This window comes from Stegodyphus dumicola, chromosome 6 (genome assembly GCF_044657685.1).
Source record: "Stegodyphus dumicola isolate Sdum_Otavi_A_Nest chromosome 6, ASM4465768v1".
NCBI lineage: Eukaryota > Metazoa > Arthropoda > Arachnida > Araneae > Eresidae > Stegodyphus > Stegodyphus dumicola.
In genome coordinates, this window is record NC_140773.1 from 42,894,172 (window position 1) to 42,916,299 (window position 22,128).

Genomic DNA, 22,128 nt, shown 5'->3' on the forward strand with positions numbered 1-22,128 from the left:
ACGGAAGTCTATCGTAATGAGAGGTTTCACTATATTTTAATTAAATTCTCTCTGTGTACTACCTATGGTTTTAAAGATGCTACTTCGCAGTTAATTAGGTAGTTATAGTTGATTCTCGATCAGTGAAGAATTAACGGAATAACGATTACCCTGGCCCTTTTACAAAAAGTGACATTCGTGTACTGTGAGAGCAACAGGACTACTGAAAATTACGAGTGTAAAATAAAATTTCTATGTAAAATACAAAAAGGAGTAAACTACAAAAAGAAAAAAAGGAACTATAACAACAAATGGTATCATAGGATTTGAGAACTATTTTTATGCTCAGCTGTACGTAATCCTGATTGCAGAAATATTTACAAATCATTCACTTCATGTAAATTACTCGAACTCGAATGCATGTGTTCAGCTTTTATCGATTTTTTTCACACTGATTCCTGTCTAAATCCCAAAATAAATGTAAGCAAAGAAAAAAAAGTCTGAAAGCCATCAGGTTTTTTTTTTTTCGTTTGTTTCGCACTGATTTCTGTCCAAATACCAGAATAAATGTAAGAACAAAATTCTGAAAGCTTTCAGATTTTATATTATGCCCAAAGCGGCTTTTTTTAAACTTTTTGTGTGTTACCTTTATTTATTAATTATCAAGTACGCCGCGCTTTACAAAATTCAATTCAGCAGCAATATTCAACTACAATACATAAATAATAATAGAAATAATATTAAAATATTAGCATTAAATAATTAAATAATAATATTAGCATATTTATTAGCATTAATAAAATATTTTAAAACAGCATATCATTAGCATTTCCGATAGATAATCTCGCGCGCTGGGGATAAAAAGGATTACAGGAATATTTATAAATCATTCACTTTTAAAATAAACTGCTCAAATCTGAAAACATAGTATGTGTTTAGCCACTAATCTTTTGTTTCATACTGATTCCTGCTGCAATACCAGAATGAATATAGGCAAAATCAAGCAGTAGGTTTACCGTGAAGTGAGGGAGACAAGTAGGGAAAGAAAGAAAGAAATGGAGAAGAGGGCGGCACATTCTAAAGGAAGGAATAACTTTAAATACGGAATTAAGTTGTTGTGACTCACTTGTTTCAGAGCAATATATGAAGAAGTCTACGAATTTTATCATGGCTAGAAGTTCAAGATTGCGTTTGTCATTGACAAGGGCCTTGGGCACTTTATTCGACTTTGTTACGATTTTGAAGGAGAATCCCTCCGTCTGGGAATGGATATAAAGACAGTCACTTTCTTACTATGGTACCAAATCTCTCTAGAAGTCTTTTGGCTCATTATGTACTTTAAATGCTCACGAGTCACAAAGAAGCTAAACACTTATAAACATTCAAGCCTTTAACTCCTATACTGATCAGAAAATGCAGGATTTAAGTATAAACTATACAAGCTATAGGTTAGGGCCCTCACTTTCTTGGGGTTACCCAAAAATTAAAGTATAGTATTAGTATTAAAATATAGACTTACAAAGGGTCCCATATCTGAAATAGCTTAGGGCGGCCTTATCAAGTTTAAATCAGGCTCTATGATTAGTATGGCAAACACTGACTTTCAGTATGTAATCAAATGGCTTATTCCATAGATTAAAATGCATGAAAATACATATAAATTTGTATTACTATTTTCTTTTTATTGGTTATTCTTCTTCCCCGTGTTTTTTCTACTGCCTTCGAGTTAACTGTAATTTTGATTTAATTGACCACATCTTGCTTGAATTTTGTCAGTAAACTGGGAGTTGGCTAAATTTCTAAGAAATTCAATGGTCTTCAGAAATAGTTTGACTTGGTTTATATATTTCAATTTTACTGCCAGAGGAAAAAAACAACTATTGCTGTCATTTAAAATCAAATTTGCTATTATAGCAATCTTCTGTCAAAAGATAATTTTAGTCTTGTAACCGATTAAAAGTCTTTTTGCTTCTGTACACAATACTCTTTCATTAGAGGTGAAATTTATTCTTGCTGTCATAGACTGCAAGAAATAGAAAGGAAATTGTCATAGAAAAGAAGAAATAGAAAAGAACTGTCATTTTTTGTCAGAAATACAAAAGAAATTCTAAAAGTAATTATCGATTGAAATCAGCCTAGTTACTTTGAACAGAAGCCGTTTTAACCTGAAACGAAACACAGTATGCCTTCGAATTAAAATATAATTTATTTATCTGAATAGATAAAAGTGCTGTAAGTTACACGTATCTTTCTTTCTCTTGAGCTGAAATAGGAACTAGGAACTATGCAAAATTAATTTATTATTTCATACGTGAATGATTTGTAAGATTATTTAAATTATATGAACTTCCGAGCATCTGTTTTTGGTAACTTTGATGTAAATTGCAATTCATCCTATGACCACTATAAAAGAGTTTGAAACTTAAGAAAATAGGAGATTACGGCAAACAAGTTAACGTTGCTTGTTTTTGAGAGGTTATGCTTCTCAATAGGTTTCTAAACAGTTTGAAAATGCTTATAAGTTATATACATGGGTAGAAAACATGAAATTTTCTCTTAAATCGACGATACCAAGCAGCAAATAAATCAAAGAAGAAGAATCTATATTACAGTGTCATCTGAATTTTCGCTGATGGATCAGAAACTAATTATTATGATATGAATATAAAAGCAAAGAAATTAGAAAGAAACAGATGAATAAACGTAGAATTGGTTATTTAAATAGTCTGCTCATCTTATATGGTTATGATTAAACACACATGTTATGAATGAGATCACAGAAATGTCCATTGGTGGCCAATTTGTTGAAACCGATAAATACTGATAATTCGACTTGCATTTGAGCTCCTGTTCACCGGCTAATTGCATGATTTCCGTCATTTTCCCTACGTGCAAGGTAAGCACGAGCCAGTTTAGTTACAAAATTGTCCATCGAGGCATCCATTCCCTTAGAAAGAGCCCTCTTGTGCTTTGCTCTATCCAGATTATTTACACAGCTGCTACTCGTAAGTGTGAAAGCATTGCAGGATTTGCGTATAAGCTATACAAGCTATAGCCCAAAACCCTCTAGGTATTTGAAATTTCGTATTTGGCACTGACATATAATACCTGGACTTATAAAGGGTCCCATATCTCAAATAGCTTAAGGGGACTCGTACACCTTAAACCCCTAATGATCTTCGAATATGTGACTGTTGCAAGAATTGGGATATTTTATTTATTTTAAAAGCAATTACTTCCACCTTTTTACAGCTGACTACATAATATAGCTGCTTTGGAAACTAGTAACCAGAAAGTTAGTGTTGCCACAAATATTTTTGTAATTTAATCCTCTTTGTCACAAAATATTTCGCCATGTTTCCACCTTGCGCGCATGATATTTTAAAAATGGCTAATGGTACATAGTTAAAATTTGATAGAATTCTTTAATGGGCACTATTTTCTACTTGAACCAACAATCTGATAAATATTTTGATACTGAAAAAATTTATGGACGAAAACATTAAAATTTTTTTTAATAAAATACATTTTATAAACTCAACTCAAAATAAAATAAAAATTTAACATGAGATTTTTAGAATTTTAGGTTCACAGTAGTTTCCAAATGTTATAAAAGCTATATATTAAATATGGAATTAAATTATGAAGCATCATGTTTTAAACTATGCGCGCAAGGTGGAAACATGACGAAAAATGTTGTCTCAAAGCGGATTAAATTATAAAAATATTTGTAGCAACACAAACGTTCTGATTACTATTTCAGAAAGCAGCTATATTATGTAGTCAGCTGTAAAAAGTTGGTAGTAATTGCTTTTAAAATAAATAAGTTATCCCAATTCTTGCAACAGTCACCTATTCGAACATCTTATGGGTTTTAAGGTGTATGAGTCCCCTTAAGGCCTTATCAAGTCTGAATCCGGCCATGTATAAAAGTTACCACACAATATGTACTTACATAGTTGCCGCTTAACCATCATTTATACATTTGTTCTGCAAAAAGAAGGGGATTATGGGTCCCCTCAAAAAAATAAAGGAATATTGAAGTAATTATTAATTAACACATACAGTTTTTGTAACCATAAAATTGTTTTTTTAACCAGATAATAATGCACTGACCTTTGCTTCTTGGTTGAAATTCGTTCCAAATTAAAATAGTTTCGAGATTTAAAATGTTTTTTATGGTCCGTGTCGCTTCCAGTTTGCTGACAGAATTATTTTTTATAAAGCTTTTTAAGTCTCGATGAGTTGGTATTCCCTCTTATTCCTTTTTATCTGCTTTTCCTACACTTCTTACAGACTTCAACTGAAAACTAATCCTGAAACTGCTGGAAACTTACAAGATTAAACTAAAAAAATGGAGCTATATAAACGTATTACAATTTGCGATGGAATAACACCCTGAAATTCCGTTAACGCCCAGTAAATGCCAACTGTGAGATATTACTGCATCAAGTTGCCGGATATATAGTTCAAGAAGAAAGTTGTACAAGTGCATTTTACCCCAAAGGTTTCATACGAGAACTGATAGACTGGTAATCCGTATTATTAATGATTAATGATTGAAAACTATGCCTGGGGAAACGATGACTATGAGAATAAAGGAAGTTATCTATACAGAAATTTTCGCAGTACCAAAAATGGTGAGTTGATAAATGCAGGAAAAGAATCATGACTGGAATGTTAGCTCGAAATTCTATAATATAGCTATTAAGTCATAAATATCAGTTAATTTTTAATTATAGATAAATAGCTAACTACTGTTTTTAGATCAATGTGTAATTGTTTTTACTTATTATTAATGACATATGAAAGAGACGCGGGGAATTTGCAACAATCTTGACTTGCAGGAAAGTGATTACAACATTCAAAATCAGTAATTCTTCAAAGCACTTACTTTTATCTTGAATATGCACAGCAGAATTTGTTGTTTGAAGAGCTAAAGGGAAAGAGGAAGTAAATATTTTAAATCATTGTACTTGTAAAAGTGACATATAGTATTAGCATTATAATATTAAATGCACAATTATAACCATAATCTAATTTACTTGGAGGAACTAGGGGCTAGTTGTAAGAAATTTTTGAAAAATGTTTGTATATTTTAATGTATTTCCGGTTCTTTGATTACAGTTGCTGCTTTTCATAGTATAATTATTCATTCATCTTGTGCACAAAACAAACATTTGGCAATTTGGTTGATTTCAGCTTAAGAAGTATTTTATCAAAACTATTCATTCTTACAATTTGCCCCCAACTCGGGTAAAGTGCGGCAGAACTGGGGCAAATAATAATAAAAATGTCAATATTTAAAAATATTTGATGATGATTATTACCATTACATTTGGTGATTATTATTATTATTTACCCCGGACTTGTAAATTGTAACAAAACTAGAACAAATAATAACAATAAAAATGACAATATTTAAATGTATTTGATCATTATTATTACTTGTTCCAGTGACAATGAATTATATCAAGTGGTTGAATGGTTTGTAGTCAAATAAAGATAAAATTATTTAAGCAATCAATATAAAAATCAGTTTTCATTAGATTTTCACTTAACGTAAATAAAAATAAATTGTTTCCTCCCACATATTTAACGTGTGCCCACATTTTGCAAATGAAAAGGATTTCAGACTTTTTTCTTCATCAGAATCGCTGTAGGCATTTCCGCAAGTTAACAAATCAGCTTGTTCTGTTTCAGAATTTGAATCGGAGTTCAAAATCCTCTTCTCTCCCTATTATATCTCTACTTTCTACCTGAATTGTTTTTTAACCTTACCCTTTCCTTTACCTTTCTTTTTCCCGTTTCTCATGAATTACCTTTTGATATTATTTTTTCAATGCTTCTGCTTTGGTTCTGTCAGTTGGAACAGCAGATCTTTTTTTGCATCAGCCTCTTTTGTTTCCGAGGTGAAGCCTTAGGAAGAGGTCTAATCAGTGGGGAAGAAAAATCAATTTTTTTATTTAGGAGAAGAAAGCTAGAGAGAATAAAGTAATTTTCATTTTAATATTTAAAGAAAAAGGTTAACTACTTGAATCAAAATCTCACGGCAAATTGTGACATGTTGTAACTTGCCCTACAACACGGTTTTTGAACTTTCTGATGATTTACAGAAAAATATTGCGATTAATAAAAAAATAGTTAACCACTTAAAACCTAAAACATAGATAAAATAAATAGGTCAAATCATTTAAAAAAATCAATAAACTTAAATCCTCTGTTGCTCAGCACTGTTGGTCAGAAAAATCACACTTTCCATTGTCCTGCAGCTAAAATTATTCAAAAAAAAGCTTCCATTAGTGAATTCGATTTTCTAGAGGCGTTTCACATTAAAAAAATCTTTCTGTTCTTGTTAACGACACTAATTCCAATCCATCTTTACCTTCAGATTTTAAGGAAATTATATTTTAGTTTTCTGGTTTCATCAATAGATGGCTCCAGTAGTTTGACTTTTTTCCAGCCATTCTTATCACCATATTCTATCCCGTTCATTTGCACTTAGGCAGCTGAAACTGTTGGTTTCTGTATTTAAACCATCGAAACTAGAACTGAAAAAATTACAAATATTACGCTGATTCTTGTGGTTTAATCTCTCCAATAATCAATTAACTTGCCTTAAATAAAAGTTTACGAAATATTTTTCTCCATTAACTAGGTAAAACAGAGCATGTGCACCCAAACTTTCACTACCCGTTTTGAATAGGAAATTGATTGTGCTTGCTGGTGTAAAAGAGTCTGTCATAAGAATCATGTTTATTGAAAATTCTGAATTTTAAAAAACTACGGCGTAACTACTTACCCCTGTTACGACTAGCTCCTAACTCCCTTACCTGATAATTATATTTAAAAATTAAACTCTGCTTGTTATCAGTGAACTGAATATTTCAATCAATATTTGTTTAAATATAATGTTTCAGTTATTGTATTTGTTTCCTCAAACAGTAAGAATGCTCATATGAATTATCCAAAGCTCAAGACGAAATAATGATTATGTTAAAGTGGCAAATACTGCTATATGGACAAAGTATTTTTATAAATTTTGAATTAGATTCCTCGCATCCTGATAGGAAATCTATTCAACCATCCTTTCTATTACCTCATTCTTTATCGAAAAAAAGTCTGTATCGTCCTCTCAGATATGATTGTTCAGCGGGCCGTTAATATAAGAAGAAAGGATATCTCTCACATTTTCTCGTACGCATCGTCCTTGCTTCTCACCGAGCCAGCTGGGATTATCCAAATCCTTTTACTCTTCATGAATATGTAAATAAATGAAAAGACCCCTATTTCTGTCTGGATGAGCTAGGCCGTGTAAAAACGTGATGAACCGAATTTCGATCGGAGTAAAGATAATGCAATCGATGGAGGGAATATATGAATAAATTCGAATTATAAGTATGGGTTTACGCCTGGCAAGTATTTTTTATGAAAAAGAGCTTTGTGTGGAAATCAAATATCTGATTACCAGGACAGTGGATTTCCATACTTTTTTCTTGAAATGTCGGAACGCAGACGATAGAATAATGGTGTCGAGAAAAGAAAAAGGTACTTTTCAGTAACCTGTATAATGAAGTCGAGCCTTCAAAATTCTATTATGTGCAACTTTGGGAAAATGATAATGTCTTGCTTCTTTGTACCTAATATTGAAATTAATATAGCTTTAAGAGTCGACAAATAATTCAATACTTCCGCATGACACAGCAAAAGAGTTTGATAACTTCTCCAACTTGCATACAAATTATTTAATATTTTCATTTATTGTTTCTGCTTCTAGATAATATCTTCCGCTGCTTAAGGTTGCCGCTGCATAGGGTCTAGGAGGACAGCTTAGCAATTGGTTTCGATCATACGGAGGTGCTTGTTTTACTTTGATACCACTCGTATGCTGGTGCAAATCATCCCAAGGAAAAAAATAATTAAATTCTTACCTTTGTCATTATGCACAGTTGCTAATTATAAGCCTTGTTTACGGTTATGAAGATGATAATTGCATGACAGTGTCAGTCCTGGACCATGTCGATGGTATGTAGGTATTGTCTCTATGTAGTGACAGTAAGAAAAAATTAATAAGAAAAACTGAAAATTAATAAGAAAAGAACTTAATTAAACGATTGGCATCTACAATCCGTCATGAAGATAATTTCTAGTTATTTTTAAGTCTAAAATTCTTATCAGAATATAATACCAGCAAGTGTCAAGCTGTAGTAAGAAATAAAGAGTTTTCTACAGCCTTTTTTCATAAAATCATATGAAATTTTTATTTATGCCCAAATAGAAATTTAATAAATAAGAGAAATGAATTACGTTGTTATTATGCATTCTCAAGTTTTGTCTCACTTGGAATGATTCTCTAAGAACTTCGAAATTTTTCGTAATTTGCTTTAGTTTAAATTTAAGTAATCATTTAATGATTTATTAAAAATGCTAGAATGATTTAAAAGGAATGTCAGCATTAGAATTGAATATTTAGCTGTCGGCATGTTTGAATTACAAAATAAAACTAAGAAATATCTCTTGAAAATACCAAACTTTATATTTCAGATAGAAAGTAAATAAAAATTTGAGTTTTTCCGTTATGATGTTATTATTACTATTCATGCAGGTTTTGATAAATATTTATTAAGCGAAATAAAAAAAATATTTAAAATATTTGTATTAATAATTTTTTTTCATTCTGTAGAAAAAAAGGAGGAAGAGGGACAGAAAAGTATTCAGACTCCTCAGTTGTTCCCGCACACAAATTTAGTCTCACATCCGTGGTCCAGCGACTGGAAGATACGTAAGGCTAATCTTCAATAACCAGCATTTAAGGGCTAAGTCATTGTGATACTTCATTATATTTATGAGCTGTATAACACGTTTAAATCGTAAGAGCAATTCAAGATATATGACTTATCTAAATATCAAACAGGCATAATTGTCCGAAAGGTTTTGACTTCCTCAAACTGTCTTTGACATTAAGCTAAAGCCTTTGAAGGTAACAAGCATCAATAAATCGAGATTTTAAGAATTTTCTAAAGATTAATTATTTTTGATACCTATAAAAATAAAAGGTTAAATGGATCACAGTAGTTTCTTTGAAGTCTGCAATTTTGTACTGCAAATGTTTTTAAACTCATGTCACAATTACTGGATCGAAATGCAAGTGACAACTTCTAAAAACAAGTTAGTCCAGGACTAGTGAAGAACGAGGTTCTATCTGCAATATTTTGTGAAGATGGCAAAGAGTTTTGGTCCGGTATTTTGTGTTGCATAAATCAGCCAATTAGAAAGAAACAAGGTTCGAGGGACCGAACTATGGAAAATTCCTAGAAACAGAGATTTGAAGAATAGCACTAGGTGATATATAAAGGAAAGCTGTTATATGGTTTGATATCAGTTTCGAACACCAGTTTCAACTTTTTCTTCGAGGAACTTTTCCATGCTATCTTCTTTTAAGCAAAAAGGTAAGTTCAGTTGCGTAAAGTACTGGTTTTGTATTCATTAGAAGGAAACATTTTCAGATATTATGAATAACGAATGAATCAAATGTTCTCTGAAATTATAGCTAAAGTGACAATAGAGACAGTTTGCTGCAGAAATGACAACTTTTCCTTCCATATTCAGTATAGAATTTCGCAAGTCGCTGAGGAAATCTGCACAAACACTAATAGGATGAAAGTCACTCATAAAGTTCATATTTGCGGTCTGCGGGGCTAATCTTAATACTATTTCTTGCATAAAATGCATTATCATACAAATAATAAATATTTTTATTAAAAGGTATTATCACATAATATTTAAAAACATTTCCGTATTATTTTCGAAATGGTGCACAGTATAGAAGCAGTGAAGTGGTATATGAGTTTTACGTAATTGAACGAGAAAGAATGCAATGGACCTGTTAGAAAAATACTACACATTTGGGTGGAATTCCTAAATGGTAAAACATAGCTGATACTGCTACAATGAGGAAAGCAAGATTACACCAGAAAACATAATCATTACTGACAGCGACAGTTGGATAGAAATTAATGAAGATTCTAAGAAGAATTTGCTACTGAAAAAAATCGAAAGATTAATTAGAATACAACAATAGCAACCAGAGATAAATGATTAGATTTCATCAAATGCGCTGAATTACGATTTTATACATTTGCCTTTAGTAAATTTCTTAATCAAGGAATGGTTTCTCGGACAATCTTGAATATTTATTTATATATGGGATGAGAAATAATGTAAATTACATAATTATATAATGATTGCTAGTTTGCAGCAATATAATTTCACCATAAAGTTGATATTCACAGCTGTATAATTTCACTGCATTTTGCAAATGCATAATTTCACATAAAAACTGCAAGTTTTTTATCTTCGGCAATGTCTTCATCACCATTTTCCTGATATCATATGATTTTATATATGTTGTAGTTTGGCTTCAAAGAAAAAATATTTAGGTAAAATAACACGCCGAACAAAACAGCAAACAAAGTCAACAAGTCAAACAACAAAAATCAGAGTTATGTTTGCAAATTTTCACAGGACTAGTTTCGATGGTTTTATCGAACTATCAACCTCAGCTGCCAAAGTGCAAATGAACAAGATAAGATATAACGATAAGATAAGAATGGCTGGATAGGAGTTAAGTTGCTTGCGCCATCTATTGATAAAACAAGAAAACTAAAACGTAATTTCCTTAAAGGCTGAATGTAAAGATGGATTGGAATTGGGATCGTTAACTATTTCAACTTTGGCAGCTGAGGTTGATGGTTCGCTAAGATCATCGAAACTAGTCCTGTGAAAATTTTCAAATATAACCCGGATTTTTGTTGTTTGGCTTTGATTTTTGTTGTTGTTTTTTAAATCAACAAATATGAAAGATTTAAATAATTTGTAATTTAAATACAGTTCAATTAAATCTAGTTTCGTTTGTAACTTGTGTTAGTTTATTGTTCATCAACTCATTAGTATGTTTTTGTATGTGGAAATATTGGCTTAGAGACCATTGTTAAAAAAAAATATCAAGACTAGCAGACTTTAGTAAAAATATACTTTAAACAGACTAGAAAATATACAGATGAATTTGCGTGAATATTCTTAATGAATGTAAGAAAATTCATGTAAATCCATTTGTAGATTTTCTGCTTTTTTTGTTATAGATCTGATACTTGTTAATATTTTGTATTTACATATCTCGAAGTGATTCCTTAGTCATACACTGTAATTTTAAACCTGCGTGCTTGGATTTGAATACTGTCTCCTATTCTATACTGTCTGCTAGTGTTGAAACTACTGGAAGCACTCACGATTTGGCTAGGAACGCAGATCCACATTCAGTCCATAAAGATAATTATATGTAACTCATTTGTACATTTTTCATACTCTATGTCAGAAAAAACGAAATAGAGACCAAGTGACAATTTTTTATTAATACCGATTGATATTTTGAAGTGTTTACCTTTTCGTAGTTTCTCTTCAAAATGCCGAAAATATAAATGTACGCTAGGTGCATTATATATGAAAAAATCTGAGGCGGTATGAAATTTGAAACTCGCTTTGGCGAATTCGCTGCTTTGCATGATCACCAATTGTTCTTATTAATTTGTATTGCGATGCTCTTAAAATTTTAAAATTTAAGATGATAATGTGCGAAAAATTCAAAAGCGTCATTCAAATTTTCATATATAATCTTAACATCTGATTTTAGTTTTGCTGAATGAGTAAAATTTCTTAGCAAGTCGTTTTGAAAAAAACATCACTCGCAGAGAGGCTCTAACATGGTCCTATATAGATATTGGCCATCTATACTCAGTGTTAACTGAAATGTAATATTTAGCCGTTGTGCAACATAAGGGTTTTGGAAACGAAAAAAGTGAACAATTTACTATATCTTAGCGGGAATTCAAATTATGGATCTTCCAACAGCTAACTTTCGATACTAACAGCTTATGTTAAGAGAACATCCAGTAAGGATAATCCGATAATTGCTTAGAATATAAGAACATTCATTAACAATTCCTCTTCTAATAATATGATGAAAAATTTAAAAAATCTTATTTTTATTTTTGTGATTAATTTGTTCTAACCGATGTTATCAGATAATTCGAAGGTGGGAAATATTTCTGAAAAATGAAAGCTCCAAAGATGTACCTACAATCTGATGTGATTGAAGAGAAATATCACTGACGAGTGATAACGTTTAAACGTGATTCTGAGAACCACTTGAGATACGTGAAAGGATAGCAGTGCGAATGTTGCATTCATTGTACTCTTGGGAAATCTCCGTCAAGAACTTTCGAACGAAGCAATAAATGAAAGAAGTGGAGCAATAAACGATGGAAGTAATCGACCATAATATTCTCAAGCAATTGTGGAGATATCTTTTTAGGGCTTCTAAAGGTTTCGAAAAGAAGAGCTTTGCGAAAGATTAAGAAAAGCATTGTGGAGTTTGTTACTAAGGAAATATTTATAATGACTGAAATGTACAGTACATTTAAGACCTAATAATAATCTTTATATTATTTAAATACCATATTCCTCGTTAAGAATATATATATAAGATAAAACTTATAAGGTATTTTCATCCTCCATCCAGCATGCCTTCGTGGTGTAACGGTAGCACACACGGCGCATATCCGAGAGGTCCAGGTTCGAGTCTTGGTGATGGCATTGCTCAGCTGTTACGTCTTTAGCATCAGAAAACGACTCTACAAACTCTAATTTAAAATAGCTAAAGTTCTTTACAATCTATCTTTTCGTTAGTTTCCCTATTAAATATATAATTAAATGCTTGTACTAAATCTTTCTTGAACGCATCATTTTAAAACTAATTAGTGTCATATGATTCTTATGTATCGCAGATAATATATGTATAAATGCAAAACTGAAAATAAGTCTTTATTCAATTAAAACCACTAAAACCGAACCTTTAACAAAATCAATTGCAACATGCATAAGCTGAAGCAAGGCCGACACCTCTGCATCACGGTGCTTTGCTAACTGTAAAACCGGTTAAATCAAAGAATAAGCTTTCGCGCAAGTCGGAAATATACGAAAGCGAATATTCTAGGAAATGTTTCTTTCGCCGGGTTGATTGTAATTGTGTAATGGTTTAAGGATTGGTGGTTGCTTTCCTGCTCTTCACGAGTATGTTGTCATATTTTATGGAATGCTTTCCGCAACTTTATAGGTTGTTATCGTCTTTCCCATATTACATGGAACAATGGTTGCCGAAGCCTACTCTGAAGAAAGGTTGCACTTCTGTTTTCCAACCCCAATTTTGAGGAAGAGCATCCCGGGGGTATCCGGAGGTCTTCCACCCCTCTCCCCTTTCACCAATCCACACGAGAGGACTTTCGGCTCGCCGCATATTTAGAGTGTCGCCATACCGCACCGAACCTATACATTTACAAACATCCATGTCTTCTCCGGGATTCGAACTCGGGCTCTTCGGTACCGTAGTAGGCTCCCCTAACCAATAGCAATTACATAACAGCTTCAAGCTACCAGGAGCCAGATTCTGGCAAATTGGTTCCAGAATCTACAAAGTAACAGAGTTGCCCAGCGGAAACTGAAAACAATAATTGACTACTGTACTAGCAATTACTCATCTGACACTGGAAGATAGTAGTCATAAAAGTCTATATAAGCTAGTTCAATATGTCAGCAACAGAGTATGTGATATGTATGTTCAATATGTAATTTTGTATTTATGCTGTGCCAGGTTCTCATACATAAAAATGGTACTGTATCTGAATGCTGTAATGTATCTGTACATGTTTATATCTTTTATTTATGGTACCTAATTTATACTAAGGATCACGCGTACCTCAATGGCATGCTTCTTGTAAACTTTAACTATCATGATAACGTATATGTATGGGTGTATATATCAATATGAGTGAGAGTATGTATAATTTTATTTGTTTCGGAATATCTATGTATATAAGCGTGTACTATATATCTGTATATGAGTTTGTATTTATATGTAGTATATACATATATTTTGATTGTACGCTTCTTCAAGTGCCTTGTATGCACATGTATATTTCTTTGTACATTGTTGTACTCTTCTTCAAGTGCCTTGTATGCACATGTATATATTTCTTTGTACATTGTTGTACTCAAGTGCCTTGTATGCATATATATATATCTTTTTTGCATTTTATAACTGTCGTCTGCTCAGCAGTGGCTGCCCAGGGCTGCGGCCTGGTAGCTAGTGGTTGACTCCCGCCGAGTTGGTAACCAATTCTGCATGGATATATCTATACCTGGGTCGGAAGCCAACTCAGCGGTTTACCTCTCCTAACCACTATACTGTCTGGGCGACTACTTTATCGGTGAAAAAGAATGATAAATAATCAATGGTTTTGGGCCATTCTTCGATGAATATATGGTGAGCCAAGGTCCAGCTATAAAGAAAGAAAAGGAAAAAAAAATTCTTCTTAGCTTAATTTTGGATCGGCGTTGGATTTAGGAAATCCTCCGCTTATTTTGAATATGTGACATCAATTATCTCTTTAAATTGACCAACGTCATCACATCTCTGAAACTGCTGTAACTAAACATTTAATTCATATAATTTGTTTATATAATTAAATTTCCTACGAATTGTTAGTGTTTTCATTATTTTAAAGAACGATGTATGAATTTGAAATTTTGAATACAAATAAATTAGAATAAAAATTATCAACCTAGATGGAAACAGGAAGTGATATTGAAAGATACTAGAAAGATTGAAAACGAAAATAGAATTAAAAGAAGTTTGAATTAATTTTAAACTTCGAAGCTTTTATTCCAGACTTCCGGCAAAATAAAAAAATAAAAAGATCATTTAAAATGAGACAGATATGCTTATGATAAGCAGTATGAGGATTAAAAAAATTAAATTAATTAAAGAGAAATAAATGACATTCCTGAAAGATTTTCGTAATTATTATTAATTAAATGAAAATAGCTTCGATAAGTTATATATACATTTTGAGATTAATTTATTTTGGAATTCATCGAAAATAACGCAGGTAATCATTATATGAACTCTTATTTTTCTAAAGTATATTAATAGAAATCAACATCTATCGTGGATAATATCATAGAATAAATAACGTTTAAGTACACAAAATGAATTAGATAGCTAAAATTATTATACAAATGATAACTGTTTCTCGTATAATGCTAAACAAAGAAAGAAATGAGGCATAAAAGTTAACAACAGTAATACTTTCAATGAATGTCTATTGCAATTCTGTTGGAACAAATTCTAGCTCATGGATTCCCAATGGGGTCGATGAAATTTTAAAGGGGGGTCTATGATCATAAAGGGTTCAATAGCCGAGTATGCACCGTCAATTCAAGATCTCATTGGTTACAAAAGATATTAATTAAATTGATAATTAATTATTTATTGATATAATGCTCTATAATAATCTTCGTTTTCTTGTTTGAAAACTGACTTCTAAGAATTGAATCGAAAAGAATTAGATTATTTTGATAACTTAATTCTATTGTCCTTTATTGAAAAACATTGCATTTCCTCAGAAGATATATACAGTTATACACAAGTCACTTTCAAAATTTAAAAGAAGATTTCAGTATTCGCTTAGGACAGTGAATATTTGAGGCCATTTGTTCATATTACTGTTTGTTCGTCATTATCATGGTTCAAATTTTGGGATATCTTACAATTTTATTTTACCAAAGAATAGTGTTGCTTTTAAATGCAATATCAATTTTTATTTGATTATAACAGTGTGGTAGATAGATCCGCTAAAATGCGATGTATCTGAGCTTGATTTTATGATGCATGAAGAATAAAAATGATGTTTAAACACAAATCGTATTCGAAATACGGCGCAATGATAAGTTTTGAAATTTAAAAGTCATCGGAATGAAGTATCCTAAAGCAAAAGTTGTTATCGACTCAACATTATTGACTTTTCCCTTTTTGTTATCTTATTGTCATCTTTAAGTTGTCTATGCACAATGACTTGCATTATGTTGTATGCTGTATAATATGAAGAAAAATGTTAGAGGGTGGATAAAAAACTATTCTTCTAAAATGGGGGTCGATACAAAGAAAAGGTTCTGCTTTATCAAAATAATACTTTTAGCTGTAACACTTAAGCTAGAATTGCAATGCTTCTCTAGGATAGTGGTCGGCAAACTCATTAGTCAACAAAGACATTTATCAACCGTTCAACGACTGAAATTTCCTTTGAGAGCCACATTTTAAAAATTTAAATTACATAGGTGGGTATATTGTTATTCACTTAATTAGGCCACGCTTACACTGGTTTTTACTAAGAACACCCTGAATCTGATCAACTTACGTTCCCTGAGGTCGATCCTCTTCCCAACCTTCTCATCAACACTTGTCTTGTATACTCGTTTACTGTATCTTCTTTCGTTCATCCTCTTTATATATAATATATATATATATATATATCCAAACCATCTAAACATACCTTTGTAAACTCTTAACACAACATCTTTTTCACTCCACAACGCTCCCTAAAATTAGCTTAATATTTCAGTTTTTAAGTCTTAGTTAAACTATATATATATGTCGAATAAAAATTGATATTCCATTTAATAGCGATACTATTTTTTGGTAAAATAAAATTATAAGATATCCAAAAATTTGAACCATGATAATGATGAACAAACAGTAATGTGAACAATTGGACTTGCATCTCTTTGGAAGGTTTGTATGCTGCTGTTTTTGATTTTAAATACGATTCCAAGTTCTCATGAGTAAGACAACTTCTAAGTTTACTCTTGTTAAGGTTCATGCTTAAAAATGATTATTCCCATTATTATGTAGACCCAAGTAATAAAAGAGCAGCAAACGCTACATTTTTTAGCTGATTATATGAGTCAGGAATACTATTCCATGTGTTAAAAAACCAACATATCTTCCTTCTACAGATCTTTCAAAGCAGACCACTTGTGCTGCAAACTAAGTTCACATTTGTTTTTTCCCTATGTTTCCATATCAGAGCTAAGGCGTTCAAATTTCGAGGTCCATAATTCTTTGTTTTTTAAATACAGCAAATGGATTTCAAAGTTGCGAATATCAATATTAAGAGAGAAAATTTAAATCTGTTGCAGTAGTATTAAGGGAGATTTTACAAAAGCTAATGTCGCTTTGCTGTTCTTGAATCCCTGAAACCTGCTGAGGAAAACTTCTTTCATATTTAAAATTGTTGTTTTGAAATAGCAAATGGCAATATTGGAATTATTTTCTCAGAGATGTTTCAAAAAACTTGGAAAATAAATCAAAGTTTCTCTTTCAAATCTTGAGCAAAAGGAGATAATTTTGTTTTCAAATGAAATACCTTCTTCTAACATCGAAACATTTGTGCTTCCTTTCCAATGTAGTTTTTGATTAAGCTGAGTTAGATGAGACGCAACGTCTACCATGAAATAAAAGTTTTGGATCCACTGATCGTTCGTTAGTTCTGGATCTTTCCGGGTAGAAATACTCTAATTTCTGTTAATAAGGAAGCGAGATGTTTTAGAACGTTTCCTCTTGATAACCAACATATTTTGTTATGCAACAGAAGATCCGCACACTCATTCTCCCTTTCAACTTACAATTCTTTATACTGGCGATGATTAAAAGCTTTAGGTATAATGGAGTTGATAATCTTAATCACTAGTTCCATAACTTTGCAAATTTCTTTTGGAAATGTCTGCTCACAAAATGCTTATTGATAAATGATGCAATGGTTAGGAAGTATCTCGTAATTGATAAATGGGCCATTGTAATGAAATCAGTACAATGGCCCATTTATCAACACATCAGTAAAAATCTAACTAGAATCAGTGCAATGGCAATTTTAACTTGATACACCAAATAACATAAAAAAGAAATTTCGTGTCAAAATGTCTGGGTTTTTAGATGTTAAACATTTCCAACTCGAAGTTCTTTCATATTATAAGCAACCCAAACATGTCTATGTATTTGATGTTGCCTAAATTCAGTTGGTAGGAAAAGATTTGGTTCTGACACTAAAAAAAGCTTCGAATTTGAAAGGTCTAGAAGCTAAAGATCCTGGTATTTTGAAACCAAATCCCATTTTCACGTTATTTGGTTTCTCATTCAAGTTAAAATTACCATTGAATGATATATTAATTAAAAGCATTTGAATAGCTAAAATTTGGCATAGCCAATTACTACGGCAACTCAATTTTATGTATAATCAGTACAACCAAAATGCCCAAATCGGTACAATCACAATTTCCTACGAATAACATTGGCGGATCCGTTTTCAGTTGTTTTCATACTTGTGTAAAATTTACCTTTACGTTGAATTTTCAAGATTTTCTTCCTTTTACGTGCACGTACCCGCATGTGCTATTTTGCGGAAGAGTCCACATTCAAGGAGACAAAGAGCCACATATGGCTCGCGAGCCACGGTTTGTCCACCACTGCTCTAGGAAGTTAAAGTGCTTGATCGGAAGTAAAGAAGCGGGTCTCAAAACAGCTCAGGTTATTTTAATTATTGAGGTTTGTTAGAATTATTTATTGAGTTATGTTAGAACCTATCCATGCCAATCTTAATTTACGGAGAATTATTAAAACAAAAATAAAACAAAGTAATGATATTTACTAAAATCTAAACCTTCACCTCATAGATAGCAGCGAACTAAATTACAAGCTTAATATTTTTTGCAAATTTTAGAATGCTGCTTATAGAGTGAAAGATGACAACCAGTTTTACGCTAAGGATTTAGTTGAAAGGGCTGGTTAATTGCAATCAAGTGCTACCAATTCGTTTCGATGCGGTGCGTAGTAAATGAAATAATTTATTTTCCTGCAGTCGAGAATTAAGCTTTAACATTAAGTTCTGAAACATAGCTTGCACAGGAATAAGGTCGAATGAATATAGTTACACACCTTCCATTTTCTGGTTAACTACTACACCTTGGTTCCCACTGAGTCTTTTCAAACAGAAACTAAATTTGCGTTTATGTGGAGTGAAAATCATAACTGGAAAGTGAATAACGGCTAGCAGATTAAAATGAAGAAAAGATGTTAACGCACAACTTATGTCACCTATATCGATATATTGCTTCCAGATCCTAATATATAAAATCACGTCTGATCTGCAGGAAAAGTATAGAACAAATCATAACTCGTCACATTCGTAACAGTACCATAATGAGTAAGTACTCTAATGAGTTTTAAGTACATGCACGAAAAAAAACTAAGATATATAAAGTATTAAATACTCTTCACGAAACACTCCTTAACATTTTAATCTCGGCTATGAAGGTTTGATCTACAGAAAGAAGGCATGATAATAACACCTCGACATATTTCTAAGAATTCGAGAAAATTTTGTGATGATTTTTTAACAGCATGTGCAAAACATATTTAGACATATTAATGTGTTTTTTATACAAAGGCTGTTCGCACATGTTTAGACGATTTTCACTGTATTTACAGATGTATTTTACCTAAAAGTTTTGTGTTTTAAATATTCTGTTTGATAACTCTTATTCTTCACTATATTTTTATACTTCAAGTTGCAAGACAATAAAGCTTTTTGTAGTATCGGAAGAGGTATTTTATCCCATTCATCCTGAACAGCTTTCCAAAGTCCAAGGAAGGTTGTAGGTCAACGTTTGGATACTTCAATTAAAAGTCCAAAGACACAAAACTCCATGAGTCAAGAGATTTAGTAGATATATGAGGGAAAGGTATGGCTTTGATAGCCATTTCGTGTTCTATTTTTTTCTGGAAAATTAACAGTGGATTTTAACGCATGGCTTTGTCTTGGTGTATTTCTATTGATTGATGGCACTATGGGTAAAGAGGATGTATTTTGTATTTGAATATGTTTCTATTCGTATTGTTCATATTTAAATATGTTTTTATTCGTATTGTTCATATTTTAATATCTTTCGGATATGTTTCTGATAATGTGTGGAGTTGATTTTGGTATTTTTATTTACTCTATTTTAAATTTGTCGTTATATGAAAAAACAATAAATCATAAATCCATTGGAAAACCTTTCTTTAGATTCTTTGAACCATGTTTTAAGATTATTAATACTACTCTTTGGTGGCAATAAACGGATATAGTTTTATTTCAGTCATTTAAGTATACCTAATATTCAGCTATTGTGACAACATTTTCTGATTTTTGACCGGATATGTTTCTCATAAAGAATTCTGCAATGTATTCTTCTTTCGGCAATATGCCATTGAGAAAGAAGATGGACATCATGCTTTTCGCCTCTTTTAGGTTCAAATCAGCGTTAATCAATTTGTTTACATTTGCCACTGAGCGGTTTAATGATTTTGCAACTGTCCTATGATTAGCGGATTTCCTTTTCACATAAAGATCTTACCTTTGATAGATTTCTAGATCTTAACATTCGAAACATTCTGGTTTTTCCTTGTATATGTACATGGAAAATGTTTCCGCTTGAAACCAAACTTTGACTTTTTCTTCCATTGTTGTTGACAATATTATCTACCGTGGCTTTAGATATCGAAAAACAGAAGCTTTTATAGAGATTTTTAATAATTAGATACGAATAATTTTCTTCGAAAAGAACACAAACTTAGCATTCCAGCCATTGCTTCATTGAAAACGGCATTTTGCATAAGAACAAAACTGTCAAGTAGTAGACAATAATTTATACTTTCAAAAATATGGTTGCAGTTAAAAAAATTTCCAAGCAATCCAAATTTTATAGCAAAACAAAATCGTCTAAAAATATGCGAACAGCTTAAGCTCTGTTATGAAGATTTGATGTATAGAAAGAATATAGAACAAGTCACAACTCTTTATATTTCTAACAGGTAAAGAAAATATTGTAATTATTTTTAATTAAATTGCCTAAAACATGTTGAATTACATGAAAAATTAATAACATTTTACAAAACATTTCATAAAAGTTTTATCTTCGTCTCTGAACAGTGCGGTTATAAAAGTGTCTATTTTAACGGCTTTATCAGTAGAATGAAGTCTGAGGCAGTTTGCCAGGTTATTACCAACTGCAAGAATGTTTATCTAACAAAATCTATGCGGTTTAGCAAAATATAAATAAAAGCATCTCAGAGGTTCAGATAAACAAAAGGTTCTAAATTACTTGTTGTTTTAAGCTTCCGAGCCACATTCGTCATATTTTAATTATCTCTGCGAAAGCCAGAAAATAAATATTTTAATGCATTAATTCTGAAATGACGCTATCTAAAACAGTGTTTATGTTCATTTTCAGTTAGCAAATTATTTGAATTCACTTCCTCATGGTAAGCAGAAATGTAACAAAAATCATGTTTCACAAAGCATAAATTTAATTAAGTTCTCCTGCATATGTACTGTAAGTAATATAAAAAGGTATTTAATGTTTTGTGATTTATATTCCTCCCAAACGGCTATAAAAGGATTGTCTCGTTCACCGTACGAAGCTGCTGAAACGCCTAGCTAGAAGAATATTTACTAGCTAGAATATTACTAGCTAGAAATATTTTTCAGTATTCTGGAAGTTCAGTTTCATCTCAGTATTAGTTAATTAAATTTGTTTATATACTTTACATAAATCAACCATACTTTTCACACATTAAAAAATAAAATACCCTTACATATTATATATTCCTATAAATTCTGTTATAATTAATGAGAATACCTTCTATGTACTAATTCTGAATTCTCTCTTCAGGCATATGAAAATCTGTTAATCAGAAAGTTTGTTCTCATTTGCGTGAACATTCTGTTTTCACGTGCTGCTTTGTGATTTATTAGGCAATATTGATAAACTCCGTTATATAGCTAAAGGGTACGAGAGTTTACTTGACCTGGAAAACTAACAAACCTATCAGATAACCCCATCAGCGCTAACTGCAAGCCGTATAATTTTTGAAATAACATTTTTATTAGAACAAAATTTATAACATAGACGCACTTTCTTGGGCTTATTAGCTCAATGCCAACCACAACTCGTGGTGATGAAACTAAACCGAACAGTCAAATTTAATTAAACGTAAAGACAACATAATTTGGATACTATTAAGCTGGCTCAGTAGTTTTACCCCGGAGCATCAAAATCAAATTATTAGCAGCCAATATAGCGCAAAGTCGACTAGCCGACTAATTAATTACAGCTGTCCGAGATGACAAGAATTAACATGTAACACGCACGAGAAGGCTA